Source organism: Ranitomeya variabilis, chromosome 6 (assembly GCF_051348905.1).
Source record: "Ranitomeya variabilis isolate aRanVar5 chromosome 6, aRanVar5.hap1, whole genome shotgun sequence".
Taxonomy (NCBI): domain Eukaryota; kingdom Metazoa; phylum Chordata; class Amphibia; order Anura; family Dendrobatidae; genus Ranitomeya; species Ranitomeya variabilis.
The window spans coordinates 516,801,435-516,827,057 of record NC_135237.1 but is presented as its reverse complement, the minus strand read 5'-3'; positions in this window follow the sequence as shown (position 1 = coordinate 516,827,057).

Sequence of the window (25,623 nt, the reverse complement as noted above, 5' to 3'; positions counted from 1 at the left end):
GGAACGCTTCAATGGATCCCACTGATTCTGAGAATATTTTTTCGGGACTTGTTGTACTTCATGATAGTGATACCATTTCTTTGATATGACTTACATTTATTTGAGAAAAAATTGGAAATTTGGTGAACATTTTGCAATTTTCAATCTTTCAATTTTTATGCTCTTAAATCAGAGAGTTATGTCACATAAAGTAGTTAATAAATAACATTTCCCACATGTCTACATTACATCAGCACAATTTTTTTTGGTTAGGAAGTTATAAGGGTTAAAAGTTGACCAGCGATTTCTCATTTTTACAAAAAAAGTTGCAAAACTATTTTTTTAGGGACCACCTCACATTCAAAGTGACTTTGAGAGGCCTATATGACAGAAAATATCCAAAAGTGACACCATTCTAAAACTGCTTTATTTACCCTTCAGGTGCTTCACATGAATTAATGTAATATGGAAGGAAAAAGTAAACATTTAACTTTCTTTCACAAAATTTGCTTTTAGACCCAATTTTTTTTACTTTCGCAAGGTTAAGAAGAGAAAATGGACCATACAATTTGTTGTGCAATTTCTCCTGAGCATGCTGTTACTCCATATGCGGGGGAAAAACTACTGTTTGGGCACACGGCAGAGCTCGGAAGAGAAGGAGCTCCATTTCACTTTTTGAATGTAAAATTTGCTGGAATAATTAGTGGACGCCATGTCATGTTTGGAGCGCCCCTGATGTTCCTAAACATTGGAAACCCCCACAAGTGACACAATTTTGGAAAATAGACTCATCAAGGAACGTATCTAGATGTGTGATGTGGTGAGCACTTTGAACCCACAAGTGCTTCACAGAAAATTATAATGTAGAATCACATTTTTTCGAGAAAAATGATATTTGAGTCCCACATTTTTTATTTTCACAAGGGTAACAGGAGAAAATTGACCCCAAAAGTTGTTGTGCAATTTCTTCTAAGTATGCCGATACCCCATACGTGGAGGAAAACCACTGTTTGGGAGCACGGGAAGGGAAAGAGCGCTGTTTGACTTTTTGAATGTGCCTAAACAGTGAAAAACCTACATAAGTGACACCACTTAGGAAACTAGACCCCTCAGAGAACTTATCTAGATGTGTGGTGAGTACCCTGAACCCCCAGGTCCTTCACAGGTGTTTATAACGTTGAGCCGTGAAAATAAAAAAAAGTTCACATTTTTCCCAGATAAAACTTTCTTAGCTCCAAATTTGGCATTTTCATAAGGGTAACAGGAGAAATTGCTCCTTACAATTTGTTGTGCAATTTCTCCTGAGTATACCAATACCCAGGGCCGTATTTAGAGTTTTTGCTGCCCTAGGCACTTTTCGTGCTGCCTCCCCCATTGGCGAGTATGACTAATGCAGACACTATCGGCAGTGACTTAGGCTACTTTCACATCAGCGATTTTTGACATCTGCAGCAGATCCGGCAGTTTTTCCGCATCCGTAACGGACCACTTATGGCAACACTATGTTCGGCCTCATTCATTCCCTATGGGACTTGCGGCACTTGCAGTTTTGCTGCGATCCGACAAATGCGGTACTTGCAGCAACAGGAACAAAAAAATGCTGCTAGCAGTGTTTTTTTTGTCTCACCTCAAGTGCCGCACATGTCCACAAGTCCCATAGGGAATGAATGAGGCCGAACGCAGAGTTGCCGGCCCGTAAGTGATATGTTACGCGACAGATGCGGAAAAACTGCAGTATCTGCCGCGAACGGACAGAATCGCTGATGTGAAAGTAGCCTTAGCAAACCTTTCCATTAGTTGTCATGTGAGAATCTGGTGGATCTCATACACAGCACATGGTCAGTTGATTCTGCCACGGTTGCAAGGTTTGGCTGATAGATTTTTAAGGGGAACCTGTCAGTCGATTCATATTACCAAAACCACGTGCAGTATTACTCAGACTGCAAACAGGGAAGTTTATCTCTGCAATGCTCGGACGTTTCAGAGAGAATAGTTTGAAGAGCTGGATGGGTAATTTAGTGAGAGAACGGACTAATCTGTTGCTATCGTCTGTGGGCTTCTCACTCCATGTCTCTAGATCAGGGGTGGGCAATTTATTTTCCCGAGGGGCCAGATGAAAGACCATGACTGTTGTGTAGGCCGAACCAATAGCATTAAAATAATTCTACTCAATATTAATTAATATTAATTGTATCACTTAGTATTGAGCAGAATTAAGTATGCTGACACCCCCCTATATATCTTTAAACCCCCCACAGCCCCTTATATACAGCATGAGCCCTACACAGCCTCCCCATATATACTGCATGAGCCCCACACAGCCTCCCCATATACTGCATGAACCCCCCACAGCCCCCCCCACAGCCCCTTATATACAGCATGAGCCCCACACAGCCTCCCCATATACAGCATGAGCCCTACACAGCCTCCCCATATACAGCATGAGCCCCACACAGCCTCCCTATATACTGCATGAGCCCCACACAGCCTCCCCATATACTGCATGAGCCCCACACAGCCTCCCCATATACTGCATGAGCCCCACACAGCCTCCCCATATACAGCATGAGCCCCACACAGCCTCCCTATATACTGCATGAGCCCCACACAGCCTCCCCATATACAGCATGAGCCCCACACAGCCTCCCCATATACTGCATGAATACTGCATGAGCCCCACACAGCCTCCCTATATACTGCATGAGCCCCACACAGCCTCCCCATATACAGCATGAGCCCCACACAGCCTCCCCATATACTGCATGAATACTGCATGAGCCCCACACAGCCTCCCCATATACTGCATGAGCCCCACACAGCCTCCCCATATACAGCATGAGCCCCACACAGCCTCCCCATATACTGCATGAGCCCCACACAGCCTCCCCATATACAGCATGAGCCCCACACAGCCTCCCCATATACAGCATGAGCCCCACACAGCCTCCCCATATACAGCATGAGCCCCACACAGCCTCCCCATATACTGCATGAGCCCCATACAGCCTCCCTATATACTGCATGAGCCCCACACAGCCTCCCCATATACTGCATGAGCCCCTCAGCAGCCTCCCCTCACCAGCCTCTCATCTCCTCTCCTTACCAGCCTCTCATCTCACCAGCCTCTCCTCTCCTTTCCAGCCTCTCCTCTCCTCAGCAGCCTCCCCTCACCAGCCTCTCATCTCCTTTCCTTTCCAGCCTCTCATCTCCTTTCCAGCCTCTCATCTCCTCTCCAGCCTCTCATCTCCTCTCCAGCCTCTCATCTCCTCTCCTCAGCAGCCTCCCCTCACCAGCCTCTCATCTCCTCTCCTTACCAGCCTCTCATCTCCTCTCCTTTCCAGCCTCTCATCTCCTCTCCTTACCAGCCTCTCATCTCCTCCCCTTAGCAGCCTCCCCTCTCCTCACTCACATCAGCAGACTCCCATCTCCTCTCACCTCACTCCTCTCTGCAGCTTCCTCTGAGTCCTCACACACTGCCCGCCTCCTCTCCCTGCTCACCGCGACTTCAGTATCTTCTCCCACAAACATGTCCTGCTTCTCTACAAAAAAGCAAAATGTCTTCCAGCTTGAAACGTGTAAATCACCACAATCTGTGTCTCCCCTGTATGTGCATGCTGAGACTTATAGTGCCACAGCAGCTGAGACAGGACAGAAGGGCTCTTACCTGCACACAGCAGCCATGGACCTTAGCAGGGTCCCCCCTCTGACAGGCAAAATCCGAGGGGGCAGACAAGCACAGAGGTGAGACCCCCAATATCACCAGACCCCCCTGATGCTCCCTGTACAAACCCCACAGTCACCTTCTTACCACATGGGGGACAGTACTGGCAGAGCACAAGAAGTGCAGCACTGAAACACTTCCCTCGCAGATGACACAGAAAGGTTCCTTGTTACCGAGGAGACAGGAAATCCTCGGGCTGACAGCAGTTAACTCCTTACTGTCTGTGCCGTCACCTGCGGAGTACACTGAGGGCTCTCACACCTCCAGTTTGCTCCAGTGCTCCTACATTAAGAGCGCGCAGCGTGTCACATGACCGGCGTTAGGACCATGATACACTTGGGCCTGCTACTGCTTAAAGGTACAGCACCCATTTCTGCCCCATACAGTAGTCAGGGCTGTAATGCCCTGATGGCGGCCCTGTGCCCGAGACCCCCTCCCCCTGCAGCAGCCGGGACTGAGGTGGGTGGGTGGGGCGAACCTGGACTTTCAAAAAAAAAAAATTTTTTTTTTTTTTTTTTTAACTTGCTCAGATGTCGCCCCCCAGCATCGTCCCCGCCCTAGGCACGTGCCCTTGAGTGCCTAGTGGCAAATACGGCCCTGCCAATACCCAATATGTGGAGGAAAACAACTGTTTGGGCACATGGTAGGGCTTCAAAGGGAAGGAGCGGCATTTGACTTTTTGAATGAAAAATTTGCTGGAATCACAAGGAAATGGTCAGCATGTGACTTAAATATGTGTGTTTGAGCAAAGGGTCTGAATACTTATGACCTTGTGATATTTCAGTTTTTCTTTTATAATAAGTTTGCAAAAATTTCTACATTTCTGTTTTTTTCCAGTCACGATGGCATTCAGAGTGTACATTAATGAGAAAAAAATGAAGTTTTTTGAATTTACCAAATGGCTGAATACTTTCTGTATCCAATGTATGTGTACATTTGCTTATTTTTTTTCTTACATAAATAAATGTATTTATTGTAATAATATTTTTTCCTTTTTTTAGTTCTTTATTTGGGGATTTTTTTTATACAGTATATATTTTTACAATATTTTATATTTTTTCTCTACTGTTTTACATTGTCCCAGGATTTGACATCACTGTATTGTAACAGATCGCTGATCTGATACTGGGCAATGTTTCTGTACTATAGAGCATCAGAGCGGCGTCTGACAGGCAGGGAAGGAGGTGCGTCAGCTCCTGCTCTGAGCAGGCACTGACAAGCCACCTCCCTTGAAGGACCCTACTGCCATCTTGCGGTTGGCAGTCTCCATGGAGACCATCAGAACAATGCGATCGCATCACGTTGTCTTGATGGAAGCATGCAGGGATCCCTCTCCTTGCGCAATCTCCTTGATGTCGCTGTCACTATAGACAGTGGCATCAGAGGGGTTAAATGCCCGCGATCGGTGCTAGTGGAGCACCCCCATGGGGCCGTGGGGTACTCGGTACCGGGTCCTGCGGTTCACAGAGGGATGTCACGGTGGCTGCGACCCGGTCCGTAGCCCAGGGCATCCATGTAAAAGGGGAAAGGTCTTTAAAGGGTTAAAGTTTGTGTTCGTGACCGTGGTATTCGGTCAGGGTGACCCACGTTGCTTTAAGGGGTCCGCTGGGGTGATGTTATGGCAGCTAGATGGTATACCTTCCCACAGGTAAAGTATGTCCCCAGGGCTTCCCGATGTGTAGATGGTGGATGGTGAGAGGCACAGAGAAGAACGAGGACACAAGGTTGCAGTCTCTTTACCTTTACTGAAGACTTCAGCATCCACAGTCCAGGGCACCAGATCACAGGGCAGGCAGAGTCCGGCCAGTTTGGAGGCAAGTCCAGAGTCCCCTTTGTCCAGGTGGAAATCAGTAGCCTTCCCCTAGCACCGTGGTGTTGTGGTTCCTTACTGCCTAAGGCTTCACATAAGGTCCTCACAACTGTTGTAGATGTTATGTCTCTCTCTGTCCCCCGGATAGGATAGGGCAAACCCGTATGACTGGTGGATTGAGGTGGTTTATAGGGACTCTATCATGCCCCAGCCTCTAAGGGGTGCCACCATGCCTCAGGGGTGTAGGGCGGACAGGTAACTTGCAATTAGCTGTCCTGCCGGCCTCTGGAGCAAAGCATAAAGGTCCTTACTCCCTTGGTGTTCCGGCTAACGGGCTTCTGCGCCTCAGAAGGAGGCGGACTGTGTAGGGCTGGTCCCCTGCTGGTATCCACTCCTTTGCTATGACTTCCTTCACACTCGCTGTAATACAGTTCTGCCTTCTGTGTGTCTCTTTCTAGGAGCTGCAGCTCTGAGGGCATACACAGCTCTGTGTCCTTCTCCTTTGTTCTCTGACAGGATCCCACCCCTGCCAGGGACCAACTGACTGAGCGGAGCTCAGCCAGCAACTGACTGTTGTGAATTTGCTTTTTGCTCCCTCTAGTGGTTACTAGTTTTTTGACTCTGGTTTTTCTGTCATTCCTTTTATCCGCACCTGGGTCGTTAGTTAGGGGTGTTGCTATATAAGCTCCCTGGACCTTCAGTTCAATGCCTGGCAACGTAGTTATCAGAGCTAGTCTGCTGTGCTCTTGTCTACTGATCCTGGTTCCAGTTATATCAGCTAAGTCTGCCTTTTGCTTTTTGCTATTTGTTTTGTTTTTGTATTTTTGTCCAGCTTGTTCCAAATCTATATCCTGACCTTTGCTGGAAGCTTTAGGGGGCTGGTGTTCTCCCCCCGGACCGTTAGACGGTTCGGGGGTTCTTGAATTTCCAGTGTGGATTTTGATAGGGTTTTTGTTGACCATATAAGTTACCTTTCTTTATTCTGCTATCAGTAAGCGGGCCTCTTTGTGCTAAACCTGGTTCATTTCTGTGTTTGTCATTTCCTCTTACCTAACCGTCATTATTTGTGGGGGGCTTCTATCCAGCTTTGGGGTCCCCTTCTCTGGAGGCAAGAAGGAGGCTTATTTGAGGTGTTTTGTCTCTGCTGATCAGGACGATTGGGTGACATTCTTGCCGTTGGCTGAGTTTGCCCTTAATAATCGGGCTAGTTCCGCCACCTTGGTTTCGCCTTTTTTCTGCAACTCTGGTTTCCATCCTCGCTTTTCTTCGGGTCATGTGGAGCCTTCTGACTGTCCTGGGGTGGATTCTGTGGTGGATAGGTTGCAGCAGATCTGGAATCATGTGGTGGACAACTTGAAGTTGTCACAGGAGAAGGCTCAGCGCTTTGCCAACCGCCGCCGCGGTGTGGGTCCCCGACTACGCGTTGGGGATTTGGTATGGCTTTCTTCCCGCTTTGTTCCTATGAAGGTCTCCTCTCCCAAATTTAAACCTCGTTTTATTGGGCCTTACAAGATATTGGAAATCCTTAATCCTGTATCTTTTCGTCTGGATCTTCCTGTGTCGTTTGCTATTCACAATGTATTTCATAGGTCCTTGTTGCGGCGGTACATTGTGCCTGTAGTTCCTTCTGCTGAGCCTCCTGCTCCGGTGTTGGTTGAGGGCGAGTTGGAGTACGTGGTGGAGAAGATCTTGGATTCTCGCCTCTCCAGGCGGAGGCTTCAGTACCTGGTCAAGTGGAAGGGCTATGGTCAGGAGGATAATTCCTGGGTGGTCGCCTCTGATGTTCATGCGGCCGATTTAGTTCGTGCCTTTCATGCCGCTCATCCTGATCGCCCTGGTGGTCGTGGTGAGGGTTCGGTGACCCCTCACTAAGGGGGGGGTACTGTTGTGAATTTGCTTTTTGCTCCCTCTAGTGGTTACTAGTTTTTTGACTCTGGTTTTTCTGTCATTCCTTTTATCCGCACCTGGGTCGTTAGTTAGGGGTGTTGCTATATAAGCTCCCTGGACCTTCAGTTCAATGCCTGGCAACGTAGTTATCAGAGCTAGTCTGCTGTGCTCTTGTCTACTGATCCTGGTTCCAGTTATATCAGCTAAGTCTGCCTTTTGCTTTTTGCTATTTGTTTTGTTTTTGTATTTTTGTCCAGCTTGTTCCAAATCTATATCCTGACCTTTGCTGGAAGCTTTAGGGGGCTGGTGTTCTCCCCCCGGACCGTTAGACGGTTCGGGGGTTCTTGAATTTCCAGTGTGGATTTTGATAGGGTTTTTGTTGACCATATAAGTTACCTTTCTTTATTCTGCTATCAGTAAGCGGGCCTCTTTGTGCTAAACCTGGTTCATTTCTGTGTTTGTCATTTCCTCTTATCTAACCGTCATTATTTGTGGGGGGCTTCTATCCAGCTTTGGGGTCCCCTTCTCTGGAGGCAAGAAAGGTCTTTGTTTTCCTCTACTAGGGGTAGCTAGATTCTCCGGCTGGCGCGTGTCATCTAGAATCAACGTAGGAATGATCCCCGGCTACTTCTAGTGTTGGCGTTAGGAGTAGATATATGGTCAACCCAGTTACCACTGCCCTATGAGCTGGATTTTTGTATTCTGCAGACTTCCACGTTCCTCTGAGACCCTCGCCATTGGGGTCATAACACTGACTAACTGTCAGGACTCTAAACATTTTTTACCTTTTGTGCATTACTGCCCTTTTCCAAGATGGCGTCTTTGGTCTCATGTGCACTGTGTCTTCCTGCTATAAAACTCCACCCCAGCCTTCAGTCTGTGCTAGAGTATTCTGCCTTGCATCCAGCTCTTGACCTCTGATGACTCCCTGGCTATATACCTGCTCCTGTGAACCTGTGTGGTGATCCTGCTACTCTGCTCTGACTTCCTGCTGCATACACCAGTTCCAGTAATCCTCCTTCATCTGCTGCTCGTGTTTACTCCCATCTGCATTTGCTGGACATGTAAGCTGTGTCTGCTCTGCAAAAACCTGAGACTATTAACCAGGCCTCCCTGGTTGAGCTAAGATATGATTTGAACTGCCTTATAAGCTTATCTATCTGTGTTTGGACTAAGACAAGGATTTATTTGTGTCAAGTATCCTCAAGAATAACTGTGCTTCATAGACTTTCTGCTTGATTGCCTTTTTCTCTGAAGACTGCTAAGCTGAGTTTAATATTTACACCAAGTGTTGTGGACTTGAGTTTCTCTCTGCACCTGTTTGAATCACCGTGTGATAATATAGACTTTACCACTTATAAAACTGTGTCCTGTAGTTGTCTTGTTCCACGCAAAGAGTCTCCTGAGTTATCCCCTATAATTATTACAGGATACTCTAGCCATAAAAAAAAGGAGACTGCTGGAACAATGACTGCAGAAAGCAAATTAGAGCTGGTGTTTTCCATAATTAGATCACTGCAGAAAGATGTGGAAGGTCTGCAAAAGAAGTTTGGAAGCTTTGAACACAATCAACAAGTGTTTGGACAAACTTTGCAGGACTTAAGCAACCGCATGGCAGCCCAGGAAAACAAACTTGCTGGCACAGAGTCCCAGTATGGATGGGCTTTTCAGGACATAAGCACGCAAATAGCTGCACAAGTGACTTTACCCTCTGGGCAACCGCCACCAGCTAGCCCACCTAAGTTGCCCCCATTCAGATTTAATGGTGATCGCGACAAATTTTGTGGCTCTGTGAATCAATGTATGCTATATTTTGATGTGCATGCTGACCGTTTTCCTACTGATAGATCCAAAGTATTGTGTGTAATAATGCTACTGACCTCACGAGTGCTCGCCTGGGCGAATCCGATGATTGAGTCTCGTGACCAACGGTTAAATAACTTGGAGGATTTCTTGGCTGCTATGGCATTAATGTTTGATGACCCTAATCGCCGTGCAACCGCTGAATCTGCTTTGTACTTTGAACTAGCTCGCTCTGAGTCACCACAAGAGCTAGAGACATTTATACAGCATTGTGTGCGCATAGACATTCGCCTTACTGAGCGTAGGCAGAAGAAATTTGCTGCATATAACCGTATTTCTAACTTTTCACTTCCTTCCAAAGAGCCTGCAGGTAAAACCTCTCGGGAGGTGGAGGAGGTGCCCACGCAAATTGATTCCGTTCAGAGGCGCGAGATCAATGAGCGCCGGGAGCATCGCCTTCGTGAAAGTCTATTTTTCTACTGCGGCCAGTCTGACCACTTTTTGATCAATTGTCCTAAGTGTCCTAGACGGCCTAACAAAGTGCTAGTGCAGCGCCCCAGAGTCCTGGTCGTTGCAGTACTGATGCTCCGCCGCTAAGGGGAGCGATGGTACGTCTGATGGCACTTAAGGAGTTCACCTGACCAGGTATCACAGACACCAATACACTTCATAGTCTGGCCTCTAGGGGGAGCAAATGGCACTATGTATTAGGCCACTCCTCACAATTTGGTAAAACTGGGGGTTGGATAGAAAGTTAGATAGAAGCGGACTGGGTTGGAACCAGGCAACATCCTGTGGCAAAGGGTGTTGCAGGGGAAGATTCAGGGGGTCCCTGTCAGGGGTGGGATCCTGACAGAGGCCTAGCAAACAAGACAGAACGTTACGGAACCGCGCCTGCACTGATTTGTATCTCAAGAAAGGACAAGAAGCGAGGTTTATTGTGAAGAGTGAGAAACGAGATCATAGCAAAAAGGAGATAACACCAGTAGGAGTCGTGCCGTAAGAGCGAGGCAACATCCTACTGAGGCGCGTAGCCGGTGGCCGGAACGCCGAGGAAGTATTGGGCTCCAAGCAGTACTTCAAACAGCGGCAGGACAGTTAATTATAGGTTGGCTGTCTCACCTAAATCACCTAAGCAGACATAGGGGGCAACTGTGGGAGAGGGGCGTCACTAGGGTCCCGGAAGAACTCCAGGCCTACCCGTCATACCGGTGCATCCTAGCCATATCATCTGGGGGACGGAGAAGAACATCAGGACAGACATAAGTTGTGGGAAAGAACATCAGAACCAGACACAACAGTTGTGAGGACTATCCCATGGTGCTCAGCAGGGAAGTACTACAACACACAGGCGCTAGAAGGTAGGCACAGATTTCCACCTGCAAAGCGAACTCTGGAGGTGCCATCGGACCGGCCTGTCTCAGCCAGCCCTGTTAACCGTACTCTGGATTGCGGATCCTGAAGCCTTCAGTAAAGGGGTAAAGAGACTGCAACCCTGTGTCCTCGTTATTCATCGCGACCTGCACCTCGCACCACCATCTACACCCTTAATTGGACGCGCCTTAGCAGGGTCACGGACCGGGTCTAGCCACCGTGACAACCCCAAGACTGAGACAGAGAGGCCCGGTACCGAGTACCCCACGGCCCTGCGTCTGGGGGCGTTCCAACTTGGCGTCACGAACAGGATCTACTTAAGCCTGAAGAATCAGGTCATGTGTGCCTTGGAACTGTGATTTATTGTGCTTGAACCGTGACTTATTGCAAAGACTGTGGATTGCCACTTGCTGCCAAAAGTTCCCGCCAAAACCGCCGCCATTGCAGCGCCACGGGGAGCGCAGAAGAAGAAGAAGGGCGTGCCATGGGAGGAGACTATCCAAGCGGCGCCAAAAGTGGCGACCGCCCCCTCCGACTTCTGCTGCGAGATGACGACCTGCCAAGGAGCAGAGGAGAACCGCCCCCTGAATTGCAACGGCGGGAACGGGAGGACGAAGAAGCTACGCCCTCAGAAAATGGAGGAGCAGCGTGCATGTACCCCCGAAGATCCCGGAGCAGGGATGGCGACCAGCGAGTCCCAGAGCGACGGCGAAGTGATCCCGGCCTGTCCTCGCCCACCGGAGATGGGTCCGAACCCACCGCAGCTGGAGGATCCGGACCTCTCGGAGCTACAGGCAGCAGAGCCGAGCCAGCCTATCCCGCATATGGAGCCAGCCGATGCGAAGCAATGGAGGTCGGAGCCGTGCCAGGAGACCGCCCTGGAGGAACCGCGGTCCGGGCTGCAGCCGATTCCAGCATCCTTGTCAACGGAACAGATCGACATCGGTGGAATCACATCAGACGCAGGTATGGAAAGCGTCCCTGCTCCCCCGACTGACCCTGCTCCCGTGACCGCTCCCCAGCCCGACAATGACCGAGTTTTCACCGCTGAGCTAGTAATACTGACCCCAGGCACCATGGAAAAGCTGGTGCCTCCGTTACCAACAACGATGGGGAAACCTCTAGATGTGAGCTCAGAGGGGGTGACTTTCCAGTGGGATACCCCACGGATCGGGCCGGATGGGGCCAGGCAGGAGGGCCTCAGCATTGCTACGCTCACCTGCGAACAGTATAAGCAATGCTTAATCCGACAATGGCGAAACCTAAGAGAGACCAAACCAAATGACCCTCCAAGAGTACAGAGACCACAGACTGAACACAATAAGAGGAACTCGGTGAAGCAGGGGACTGTACTAGCCTTTCACCCGAAGCGGGGTTGGGGCTCTATACAAGAACCGGGACTGCCGACTGAAATCTTCTTTACCAGCTACAATGTGAAGACCCCATTCCGCAATAGATGTGACAATCAGCTACCATGTAAAGGGGACCAGGTGACCTACACTCGCCACCGGAGTGCGCAGGGGTGGTGTGCTTGAGACGTCCAACGATGTGAGCCGGCAGTAGTGCCACCTGTTGCCCCGACTACGACTAACCCGGATTTGACCAACGCCACTACCGTCGCCACGGTGTGCATTATCGCCGCTACTGAACTTGCAACTACAGCCGACATTCGAATCCAGACACCGGGTGATCTGACCGCATCTGGGGGACCAACCAATGATACTGATTCTGCATCCGCCGAGGACAGAGGACCGCAGCCTTACCAGCCGGTGAGTGCCCGTCACCAGCTGATGCAGTGTAACCTCCTGTAAGGATAAACCTCGGAACCACGAGTATGTAAATAGTTAACTGTTTCTTTCCCTGTCTTCTGCTGCTAGAACCCGACTCGGGTTATTTCTTAAAGGGATCCCTTTGTTTACCCGGGATCCCTATTACCTTTTTATTTTTGCTTTTATTTTCCTTTTTGCTCCTTGTTTACCCCTTTTATAAAGACTACCGAATCATGGACGGTGAATGGTTCACAAACTGTAGTGTAAATAGTTTGCACCCTATTAAGGGTGCCCCCTACTGGTTTTACAAGAAAAAGAACTCTTTGCGAAGAAACTGTTCCTGGAGACAGTACCGGAGTTCCTGCCTTACACGGACTTGCAACTTAAGCAGTTGCACTACCTCAAAGAGACTTGGTTCCCTCTTAAAGGGGATGTTCACCAGTTGCACTTAATCTACAATGTTGCCTTAAAAGAAAGTGAACAGTAATAATGTTTTACATAGCAAGTTATATGTAGCCAGCTAGTTAGTTATAGAAAATGTTTGATAATATTGCTAGAAATTGAGGACAGGAAGTGAACCCTTAGGGGTTAGTGGGTGAGTCCTCCTAGGAGTCATAGAGAGATGGTTCAGTGTTCCTGTGCTAGGAAAAGAGGCAGTAGGCCTGGGCAGATAGACAGGCGGTCCTGCGTAAGACAAATCAGAAATTAAGAAGAAGGTGTCGTGCTTATAAGAGAGAAATTAAGAAAAGTTAATTTATATTCTAGGAGTTTTATAGTAAGCCTTTAGTGGATCCAGCGTATACGTCCTTAGAGGCAGAGTTAAATTATTGTTCAGAATTTGCACTTAATAGAATACCCAGCTGGGTAATAAAAGTTATTTATAGTGTGTTATTTAAAACAATTAACCATGTTTTGTTTGTAACGTTTAAGAATCCTCACCTCCCATAAAGGGAAGCATTGTTATTATCTCTTATTACCTGTTTATTGCATTTCAAAAATTTGTATGTCTTTTGCTGACATGTATTGTTGTTTTCTTCCCAGTCCGGGAGTACTGGATTTAACCGGGGGGGAGTGCAGCGCCCCAGAGTCCTGGTCGTTGCAGTACTGATGCTCCGCCGCTAAGGGGAGTGATGGTACGTCTGATGGCACTGAAGGAGTTCACCGACCAGGTGTCACAGACACCAATACACTTCATAGTCTGGCCTCTAGGGGGAGCAAAGGGCACTATATATTAGGCCACTCCTCACAATTTGGTAAAACTGGAGGTTGGATAGAAAGTTAGATAGAAGCTGACTGGGTTGGAGCCAGGCAACATCCTGTGGCAGAGGGTGTTGCAGGGGAAGATTCAGGGGGGTCCCTGTCAGGGGTGGGATCCTGACAGAGGCCTAGCAAACAAGACAGAACGTTATGGAACCGCGCCTGCATTGATTTGCGGCGGTATCTCAAGAAAGGACAAGAAGCGAGGTTTATTGTGAAGAGTGAGAAACGAGATCATAGCAAAAAGGAGATAACACCAGTAGGAGTCATGCCGTAAGATCGAGGCAACATCCTACTGAGGCGCGTAGCCGGTGGCCGGAACGCCGAGGAAGTATTGGGCTCCAAGCAGTACTTCAAACAGCGGCAGGACAGTTAATTATAGGTTGGCTGTCTCACCTAAATCACCTAAGCAGACATGGGGGCAACTGTGGGAGAGGGGCATCACTAGGGTCCCGGAAGAACTCCAGGCCTACCCATCATACGGGTGCGTCCTAGCCATATCATCTGGGGGACGGAGAAGAACATCAGGACAGACATAAGTTGTGGGAAAGAACATCAGAACCAGACACAACAGTTGTGAGGACTATCCCGTGGTGCTCAGCAGGGAAGTACTACAACACACAGGCGCTAGAAGGTAGGCACAGATTTCCACCTGCAAAGGGAACTCTGGAGGTGCCATCGGACCGGCCGGTCTCAGCCAGCCCTGTTAACCGTACTCTGGATTGCAGATCCTGAAGCCTTCAGTAAAGAGGTAAAGAGACTGCAACCCTGTGTCCTCGTTATTCATCGCGACCTGCACCTCGCACCACCATCTACACCCTTCATTGGACACCCCTTAGCAGGGTCACGGACCGGGTCTAGCCACCGTGACAACCCCAAGACTGAGACAGAGAGGCCCGGTACCGAGTACCCCGCGGCCCTGCGTCTGGGGGCGCTCCACTAGCAGCAGTAGGGGAGTATGACAACTGTGATGATGAATCTGACATCTCTGAATGTAGTCTGCCTTTAAACGCTGTATTCCATTCACTTTCTATGACTTCACCCCCCAAGGAGCTGAAGGAGAAGAACTCTCACTGTTCTCTCCCTATTAAGATCCTGTGTTCAGGACAATGGATTTCCAGTGCAGCTATGATTGACTCAGGTGCAGGTGGCAATTTCATGGATATCGCATTTGCCAAGGAACATGGTATTGAAATTCAGAAAAGAGCCTCTCCAATTACCATGGAAACAGTGGATGGGTCACCTTTAATCTCTGGGCCTGTGGATCAGGAGACCGTACCCCTTGAAATTTTGTTGGAGTCTAATCATCAGAAGCAACTTTCTTTCTTGCTAATTTCTTCTCCTCATTTTCCTGCGATTTTAGGCATTCCTTGGTTGCGTTCTCAGAACCCAATTATCAACTGGGAGACCAGGGAGATTATCTTTCCAACAAGGAGCAACTCAGCGTTAACAGAAGCTGTCCCTGAGTCCACGGCTACGGAACCACATGTACAGGTATTTTCTTTACCTCCAGCATATAAAGAATTCTCTGACATCTGTGACAAGAAGAATGCAGATCATCTTCCTCCACACAGGCATTATGACTGTCCCATTGATCTGCTTCCTGGGGCAGCTATTCCTTTTGGTAACATATACCCTTTGGCGGCACCTGAGCTTCAAGCCTTAAAGGAGTATATTGATGAAAATCTGGCCAAAGGCTTCATACGTCCTTCTTCCTCACCAGCAGGGGCACCTATATTTTTTGTAAAAAAGAAGGATGGGACCCTGAGACCCTGTGTTGACTATCGGGAACTCAATAAGGTAACCGTACAAAACCGTTACCCTTTGCCTCTGATTCCCGAATTACTGGAAAGAGTCTGCCATGCTAAGATGTTCTTTAAACTGGATCTTCGTGGGGCTTATAATTTGGTGCGTATTCGTCCAGGGGATGAGTGGAAGACAGCATTCCGATGCCGGTATGGACACTTTGAATATTTCGTGATGCCCTTCGGGCTTTGTAATGCCCCTGCAACGTTTCAACACCTTGCTAATGACATTTTTAGAGATTTGTTGGACCAGTTTGTAGTGATCTATTTGGACGATATTCTAATCTTTTCTGACTCTCTACAGGAACATGAAGAACATGTCAAAGCTGTTTTAAGACGTCTGAAAGAGAACCATCTGTATATCAAGCCGGAGAAATGCGAGTTCCATCATTCTGAGATACAGTTCTTAGGTTATATCATCTCTCCCCAGGGGCTGAACATGGAATCTGGTAAGATTCAGGCTATCCTTGACTGGCCGGTACCCAAGAACGTTAAGGAGGTCCAACGTTTTATTGGTTTTGCAAATTTCTACAGACGCTTCATTCGAAATTTTTCTGATATTGTCCGTCCCATTACTTCCTTGACAAAGAAGGAAAAGCCCTTTAAGTGGTCATCACAGGCTCAAGAAGCTTTTGATTGGCTGAAGATCTGTTTCACATCAGCACCGCTGTTGATACACCCAGATCCAACACTTTCATTCATTGTGGAGGTGGACGCTTCTGATAATGCTTTGGGGGCTATTCTCTCCCAAAGAACTGGAGAGAAGGGTCTGCTACATCCTTGTGCTTTCTTTTCCTGTAGACTAACCTCAGCAGAGAAGAATTACGACGTGGGAGACAAGGAATTGCTGGCTATTACTGGTGCTTTCAAAGAATGGAGGCATCATCTGCAAGGAGCTGCACAACAGATCATAGTGCTAACTGACCATCACAATTTAGAGTTCCTTAGATCCGCTAGATGTCTTTCTCCTCATCAGGCTCGTTGGAACTTATTTTTAAATCAATTTAACTTTGTTATCTCGTACCGTCCAGGTTCTCGTAATGGGAAGGCTGATGCTTTATCCCGAATCCATGCTGCGGATTCCGTACCTGGAGCCCCGTCCAAGACCATTCTATCTGATGCCAATTTCATTGGAGTTATCCACGATCAGGACGTGTGGAAGGAGTGCAGGGAGGCCTATGGCGGTGATGTATTTCTGGCCAACCCACCTGTGGATATTAATCTTGTCTTTAAGGGTGGCATGTGGTTCAGAGATCAATGTATCTACGTCCCTGAGGTCGTCCGTCTGCAGATCCTCAAGTTGGTACATGACTCCAAGTTGGCTGGTCACAGGGGGGTACAGAAGACACAAGAGTTCCTGAGCCGATTCTTCTGGTGGCCAACTTGCCTGAAGGATACCAAGGACTATGTTCTCTCTTGCGAGGTATGTGCCTGTTACAAGACTCCTCATGTGGCACTTACGGGTCTTCTACAACCATTAGCTATTCCGTCCCGCCCTTGGGGGTCTATATCAATGGACTTTATTGTGGAGCTGCCTACATCGGGGGGAATGAATACAATCATGGTGGTAGTTGATCGCCTGACTAAAGCTGCTCATTTTGTTCCATGCACCGGCCTCCCCTCAGCTAAAGATACAGTAAACTTGGTTATACAGAATGTCTTTCGGTTGCATGGGGTTCTGGATGAGATCATCTCTGACCGTGGAGTGCAGTTCACTTAAAGATTCTGGAAGGGGTTTTGCTCTGCACTCAATATTAATGTCTGTCTCTCTTCCGCTTGCCATCCCCAGACAAATGGTCAGACTGAGCGTACCAACCAGACGCTGGAACAATATCTAAGATGCTATGTCAGCCATCTCCAGGATGCTTGGTTGGAGTTGCTGCCGTTAGCCGAATTTTCATATAATAATTCTCAGAGCGCCTCCACTAAATTTACACCTTTCTTTGCCAATCAGGGTTATCATCCGTGTATTTTACCTAGGTCTCCAATTAATTCTCCGGTTCCGGCAGTGGAGGAAAGGCTGACTGCGATGAGACAAAATCTGGAGGTTCTGAAGGAATCCCTGACCACAGCTCAAGAACGTTATAAGAGATCGGCTGATAGATTCCGTAAACCTGCACCCATGTTCAAGGTAGGAGATTCCGTGTGGTTAGCAACTAAGAATCTGAAGTTAAACGTTCCTTCACAAAAACTTGGACAGAAATTCATTGGCCCTTTCAAGATCAACTGTATTGTGAGCTCTGTGGCCTGCTGGCTGAAGCTGCCTAGGACTATGAAGGTACACCCAGTTTTTCATGTATCTTTACTAAAGCCTGTATCTCCTAATACCTTCCAGGGATGTGTTGTGCCTCCTCCGCAGCCTGTGGTGATTGATGGGCAAGAACAATTTGTGGTGGAGGAAATTATTGATTCCAGGATTCGCAGGAATCGGCTCCAATATCTGATGAGATGGCAGAGATATCCCCCTGAGGAAGACTCTTGGGAACCTGTGGAAAACATCAATGCCCAACAGAAGATTTCTCGTTTTCATCAGAGATTCCCTGAGAAACCAGGTCCAGGATCATCCTGAGGCCGCTTCTAAGGAGGGAGTAATGTCAGGACTCTGAACATTTTTTACCTTTTGTGCATTACTGCCCTTTTCCAAGATGGCGTCTTTGGTCTCATGTGCACTGTGTCTTCCTGCTATAAAACTCCACCCCAGCCTTCAGTCTGTGCTAGAGTATTCTGCCTTGCATCCAGCTCCTGACCTCTGATGACTCCCTGGCTATATACCTGCTCCTGTGAACCTGTGTGGTGATCCTGCTACTCTGCTCTGAGTTCCTGCTGCATACACCAGTTCCAGTAATCCTCCTTCATCTGCTGCTCGTGTTTACTCCCATCTGCATTTGCTGGACATGTAAGCTGTTTCTGCTCTGCAAAAACCTGAGACTATTAACCAGACCTCCCTGGTTGAGCTAAGATATGATTTGAACTGCCTTATAAGCTTATCTATCTGTGTTTGGACTAAGACAAGGATTTATTCGTGTCAAGCATCCTCAAGAATAACTGTGCTTCATAGACTTTCTGCTTGATTGCATTTTCCTCTGAAGTTTCCTATAGACTGCTAAGCTGCGTTTAATATTTACACCAAGTGTTGTGGACTTGAGTTTCTCTCTGCACCTGTTTGAATCACCGTGTGATAATATAGGCTTTACCACTTATAAAACTGTGTCCTGTAGTTGTCTTGTTCCACGCAAAGAGTCTCCTGAGTTATCCCCTATAATTATTACACTAACTTTCCCTACAGGGAACCAGTTTTACCTATGTGTGGGGAGGGACCTAATAAATAGGAGCAAGAGCTCCCCCTGGTGGCCTGGAGTGTGAAATGTGTTGCATGTTTGTGATACCTGGATGCAGTTATCCTTCTTTGCCTCCAAACATAGCATCACTCTCCCCGAGATGAAAGCAATACCACTGCGACGACCAGAACCCTGGGGCACCGCACTAGCACTGATCTTGGGCATTGCTGCAGGGTGTCAGCTCTCACATAGAGCTGGTACCCGCTCCTGATCATGGCAGCGCTCAGCGTAAGCCCCACATTTGCGGCACTTTTTGGGAATGCGGCTCCTGCAGCGTCCAAGTACTGTGCATGTCGGGAAGGGGTCAAAGGTGCGGCAGTGTGCGTCAAACACCTCCACAATGGCAGTGCACTAGCAGGGTGATCTACCTGCTTCCCCACAGCACTTATGCTGCAATCCTCAGCCCCCTCGACTTTAGGCCACTTCATCCCACAAGTACAGCACCACAGCAACAATAGCCACTACACAGCACCAGCACCAAGTGAAAGGAGCTAAAAGACTCACCTTCTACATGTTCTCAGACTGAGCTGAGATAAAAAATAAGAGGAACCCCTTTGACGTTTCCTGCTAATGAAAACCGCCTGGGCCAAATACTCAAGAGTTCAAAAGTCAATGGTTCAGAAGATAATGAAAACAGAAAGTCCACCGAGAAATGTCTTAGTGAAGGTAGGGCGACGATCTGGGTTAAGTATGGAAAAAGTGACAAACATACTAGCAAATTTTGATAATCTAGGTCCAGCATATGCATAATATGGTACCTTAAAGCAATGGAAATGTATTAAGACGAGTCAAGGTCAGGTACGACGCAACTTTAATTGTGGTACAGTGGTACAATCAGAAGAGGAGTTTGGTGTTCCATTATCAAAACATATATCAAAAACAAAAGGCAAAGGTGTTTGCTACTTCTTACCCATATTTACCCTCGACAATGGATTTGGCTTCCTTATGCTAGTTTTAATCCATGAGTAAAAACTACCCAAGAACATTTTTTTTTAAAATAGCCTATGCTGTGCTGTGTAAGCTATGATATAGAAATCTCTGCGTATGTCTTCCCTACATCTGTTTTAGTTCATGTTCCATTTCTGGTTCACTAGCGACCTTGACTGTTTCATCCCCTCTGATATTGTCTTACAGGTGAATTGTGACGTCTGAACAGATTTTTCACTTGGGTATTGCAGGAACCAGATCATTAAAATAGGTATAAGGCAATGTTCATACACCAGGGATGTAAAAGCTGTGTACTACAAGAGATGAATCATAAGACTATCAATCTTGAAAATTCTACAATCTAGTTTTGATCTGTGTTTCCTGGATACATTTCGTTAGGATTATTTTCAATGGAGAATAGTGAGGGTCAGAGTCCTCCAGAATAATTGACAGATTGGGAACCAGTAAAAAGATATAAAGCTGACGTCTTTGTGTTGCCAAAGTCCCTGAGCTTGTTGCCTCAGAGCTCCTTTTGATGTGACATCTACCCATTCACTGCACTCATCCCTTAGATTAAAGGACTTGTGATTCCATTTTGTTACTTCACTGTAAGATGTTTAGGTCCCATGCTATTCAAAGGTAGGCAGCAAAATCCTGTGTCATTCGTTTGATATAATATGAAAATAGGTTCTAAAACATTTTCACTGGGTTAACCCTGGGTGTGAGCATGGAAGGTGTAATTAGCTGACATGGTACCAACCCCCATGATTATACCCAAGGGTCTCCTTACACAATACTGATTGGGAGTATGCAATCTGTTTTAGATATCGATAGGAAACCCAATAATGAGATCTATCTGTCCTGTTGTACAGTTTATTAAATGAGAATTATAGCTAAAATCCTTACTTACATGGATGTTATCAATACCATGGATGGCAAGAAGAACAGACAAATCAAACTTGGAACAAATTATTATTATTATTATTATTATTATACATTTTTTTATAGCGCCATTTATTCCATGGCGCTTTACATGTGAAAAAGGGGCAAATATAGACAAATACAATAAACATGATAAAAAAAGACACTAACAGGTACAGAAAGAGGGAGGACCCTGCCCAGAATGTATGGAGGAGACAGGTTGTGGATGGCTTTGTATGTCATAGTAAGGGTTTTGAACTAGAGTCTCTGGACGATAGGAAGCCAGTGAAGGGCTTGGCATAGGGGACAGGCTGGGGAATGGCAGGGAGACAGGTAGATTAGTCGGGCAGCAGAGTGTAGGATGGACTGGAGTGGTGCCAGAGTGCTAGAGAGGAGGCCAGAGAGTAGAAGGTTGCAATAGTCAAGGCGGGAGATGATAAGGGTGTGCACTAGTGTTTTTGTGGCTTCGTGGTCAAGGAATGCGTGGATCCGGGAAATATTTTTGAATTTGAAACAGCAGGAGGAGGCAAGGGCTTGGATATGTGGCTTGAAAGAAAGGGCAGAGTTGAGGACCACCCCTATGCACTGGGCATGTGGGACTGGGGAAAGTGAGCAGCCATTGACATTGATGGATAGGTCTGGTGTAGGGGTAGAGTGAGAAGGGGGAAAGATGATGAATTCTGTTTTGTCCATGTTCCGTTTTAGAAAGCGAGCAGAAAAGAAAGCTGAAATAGCAGACAAACAGTGTGGGATTTTGATGAGTAAGGAGGTGAGGTCAGGTCCGGATAGGTAGATCTGCGTGTCATCGGCGTAGAGATGATACTGCATACCGTAGGATTCTTTGAGCTGTCCCAGGCCGAAGGTGTAGATGGAGAAGAGATAGTTTTGTCTTGTAGGCTCATTAATAAAGCTAGATGAAACTTAATAAAGTCGTGCCGTTTGTCTTTCAATAGTTGGCTCATTAATAAAGCTAGTTGAAACTTATCTATTGGCTACACTAGAAATAGGTTATTCTGTAGATGTCTTCTTATATGGATACCTAATTGTTGGCTACAGAATCCATGATAGAGAGAAAAAAAAAAAAAAAAAAAAACTTGTTATATATAGATTTTTTTTTTTGAGCCTACAAGACAAACAGCACGACTCTATATCTCCCTAACTATCTTTTCACCCTTTAGGTATCTCTCTCACTCCCCTGCCACTGTTGGGCACAATAGGGCAGACAGGGAGTGCCGCCGACGAGTGGGGGCGCCAAGGCGCAGGTTATAGGATGCCAACCTCCGCTGGCAGGCAGGGTGAGTTAGGCCATATATAGGGACAGGCACCTCCCCTGGGTGCTTCCATATATTTTAGTGCATTGGTGTTGGTGTTTATTCACATATTTTTGTGTATATTGGTTTTAGATATTATTAATAAAATTGATGTTTTATATTTACACATTAGAGTCTGGCACTACAGAGGAATTGAACACTCGGTACCAGGCACCCACTTATTAAAGCTGGCTGCCTTGGTCCCAGTAATCAACATTTTCTAAAAAGGACAAACCCTTTAATTTACTAAGATTCCATTCAATGATGTACGATAAGGTTTTTGGCACATTAGGCTTCAGGCTTAGTAATTTTTCCCAAGTGAATTGCATTGTATCTACAAGACCCACAATCTATTGGATTCTTTTTCCTAGACCCTGATCCTAATTTCCGTCCAGACTTCATCAGCATAATCATTTCCACTATAAATTCTTCTTAGTCAAACGTAACCCAGAGGTCAGAGTCAGTAATGACTGCAGATGAGGAGCGAGCCAGCACACCATTATGTAAATGTGAATGTTAAACTTCAGCGATTAGCAAAATCATCCTGGATTCAGAAAGTTTGTGATGAGATTACATCTGCGAGCGAAAAAAGTGCTTGGATGGCGCAAATCTGACATGGAAATGACAGGAAGTGTAAAGAAAAGAATCATGGTGCAATTGCCTTCTTGTATCATGAAACTGGAAAAAAGATAGAGGAAATTTGTTCGAGGTGACATATTTATTTTGTAGAGAGGTACAATAAATGACTTTTCCAATTTAGACATTCCCTAATTATTAGGACACTTTGAAAAAAAAAAGCAAATCCTTCTTTTGGGACCTGCAGGATTGGAAAATTTCTCAATTATCTTCCAAGAATAATGCTACACCCATCTATGCGTAATATCTATCTACACTAAAGTGGATGGATGGAGCGACAATACCTTGGATGGTTGTGGCTCTGCTTTTGGAATACATTGCCCAATGTTTTTACAATAAGAGGAATAGATTCTGCAATGTTTCATTTTTGTAATAAATTGGCACTCACTTCCTCTTACTTCCATTCTGGGAAAGATCGACTAATGTATATTGGCCAGTTTCCTCCAAGCGCAATAGTTATGAGGACTGTGCTGCACTTCTTTAATACATACAAATGCATCCCCGAGCAGTTCTTTACAGTGGTGCTCGGTATGACTCCATGTTCTTCTCTATTGAACACTTTTCCAATACCTTTCTACTAAAAGTCTTTACTATTTTTGTTGACTTTACCCAACACCTTCCTGACATAGGACATACTTGTACGCTCTATGCTGGGTACGGGTATACGTAGAGGTGCTCAGGAGCTGAGCCCGTTCCATACCGGTCAGGTGTCAGCTGTACTATACAGCTAGCATCTGCCTTTAACAGCTAGCTCTAATTGCAGCTGTTTAAAGGGAACCTTTCATCTGATTTATGCCGTTCAAACAATGGGCAGCAAGAATAAGAGCCTAGATGCACGGTTGCAGTCAGTTATATTTTTCTATGAAATGTTCTGGTGTTTCATTAAAGATCATGCTGGGGATAAGTCTAGCCCGCCGCCACCTCCGGAAGGCTGCTCTATTTGGACAGCTGACAACCATGTGAATACTGCTGCAAATCTCTTATAGCAACATTTAAATGGCGCAATTGCGCTATGTAATAATTCTGATGCATAATCCACCCCTTTCAAAAAGTTCACATTCGAGATGCCATACAGCCAGGGATCCTCCATCCCCGACTATGATGCCTGTTCCTGAGCTTCATAGGAGATTGGTGATTTTACTCTATATTGCACTACCATACTGTTGCTAGATGCTAGTGTTGCTGGTGTTGCGATATAAAGAACAAGTGATCAAACAATTGCATGTTTATTAAAAACAAGAAAAAATAAATAAAAATATATTAAAACATTAAAATAATACAAAATATAAATGCTTAAATCAACCTCCTTTTCCCAATTAAAAAATAAATCAATTTAAAAAATAAACATATTTGGCATCATCATGTTCGTAAACATCTGGTCTATTTAAATATAAAATTAATTAAACTGAATAATATATGCCAACAGAATAAGTATTGAAATCTTGCAAAACTTAAAAAAAATGCAATAAAAACATGTTTTTTAGGCAGGTATGCTCCACATTCCACCTGAAAGAGCATTAAATGAACTCTAATAAGAATGAGCATATGCATTTCTGAGTAAAAAGGGCTTGCTGTGCATCTGATCAGTCTTTTGAGCTTCTTTTAACTTTAACTACTTCAGATTTCCAAAGATGCAAAGTGGTTTAAAGAAGTGACCAGATCATTCTTCAGCCGGCTTCCAAGTGCTCATTACTAGGGATGGTCGAATCCGAACTGTAAAGTTCTGGACCCGTACCGAACACATAGTGCTCCGTCACAAGGTACCGAACACATGTTATAGTTCGGGTCCAGGGCCTGTAAAAGCATAAAATTAATAATAAACATTATAATTATACTTATCTGTCCAGCGACACGTCCTCCCGTCCTGCTGTCTCCCGGCGGTATCTGCTTTCGGGGCCGCTCATTAACTTCCGGCGGTATTCACTGCACTCGGCAGTCTTCGCTTTTTCCGGCAGTGTTTGTGCGGAGACGTCAAGCTTGTTTTTTGTGGGACAATTTGTGCTTTTGAATGACACCATTCATTTTATCATGTAATGTTCTGAAATTCCGAAAAAATATTCCAAGTGTGGCAAAATTGTGAAAAAAGCCCATTTCCTAAATAGTCATTTTGTTTTTATGGTGTTCATTATATGGTAGAGATTACCTGGCAGTACGATTATCCAGGTCTGCATAATTAGCGTGATAAATAAAAAAATACTAGGCATGATTGTTAATGAAAAAAAATTGAGAAGCTCGGAAGAAAAGAAAAGTTCCGAGACACGTAACTTTTTCAATTTTAACTTGATGGGGCTGCTGGAGAGAGTTTGTTTTTGCCCCGTGGGCTGATATTTTTATTGATCCAATTTTGGAGTAAATCTGAGAATTTGATTAATTCTTATTATATTCTTTTTCCGTGTTGCAGAAGCTGAATTTTTTCTCATTATAGCATTTACCGAAGAGTTCATTCATTTTATATTTTAATAGATCAGACTTTTATGCATGTCGAGATACCACAAATGTGTATTTACTTATTTTCAATAAGGAAAAAGGGGAGGGATAATGATTCAAATTTTTATATATTGATTTTTCTATATTATTAAAACTTTTTTTTTGTTGTATTTTATAGTCTTCTTAGTGGGCTTGAACCTGCAATTGTCTGATCCATTCTATAACACACAGAAATACCGTAGTATTGCTGTGTATAGGAAAAAAGCACAGTCTCATATGAATGCCAGCTGTGATTACAACCCATCAGCGCCTTGAGATCGTGTTGTGAGGTTGCTAATTGGTGGTTACAACAGCGTGCCTCGGGGCTATGTGCTGTAAAAGCCTCTGACACAGACTGACAGCGGCATTTAACTGGTTATCAGCTGTAGTCCACTTGCATCTGTGAAAGGCAGATAATGGTGGAATAATACAGCCATCGTTTACCAGCAAAGATGCAGGCTCAGTTCCTGAACCCGCATCAAAGAACAGGACCCGACATACTGTTTAATCTACCATTTTGTTATATGTTGGGAAGAAACAAAATCCAAAACATAATGATGGAATTGTATTGTTTTACTACTTGGACAAAAAAAATAAGCCCCCATACTGCAATATCGAGG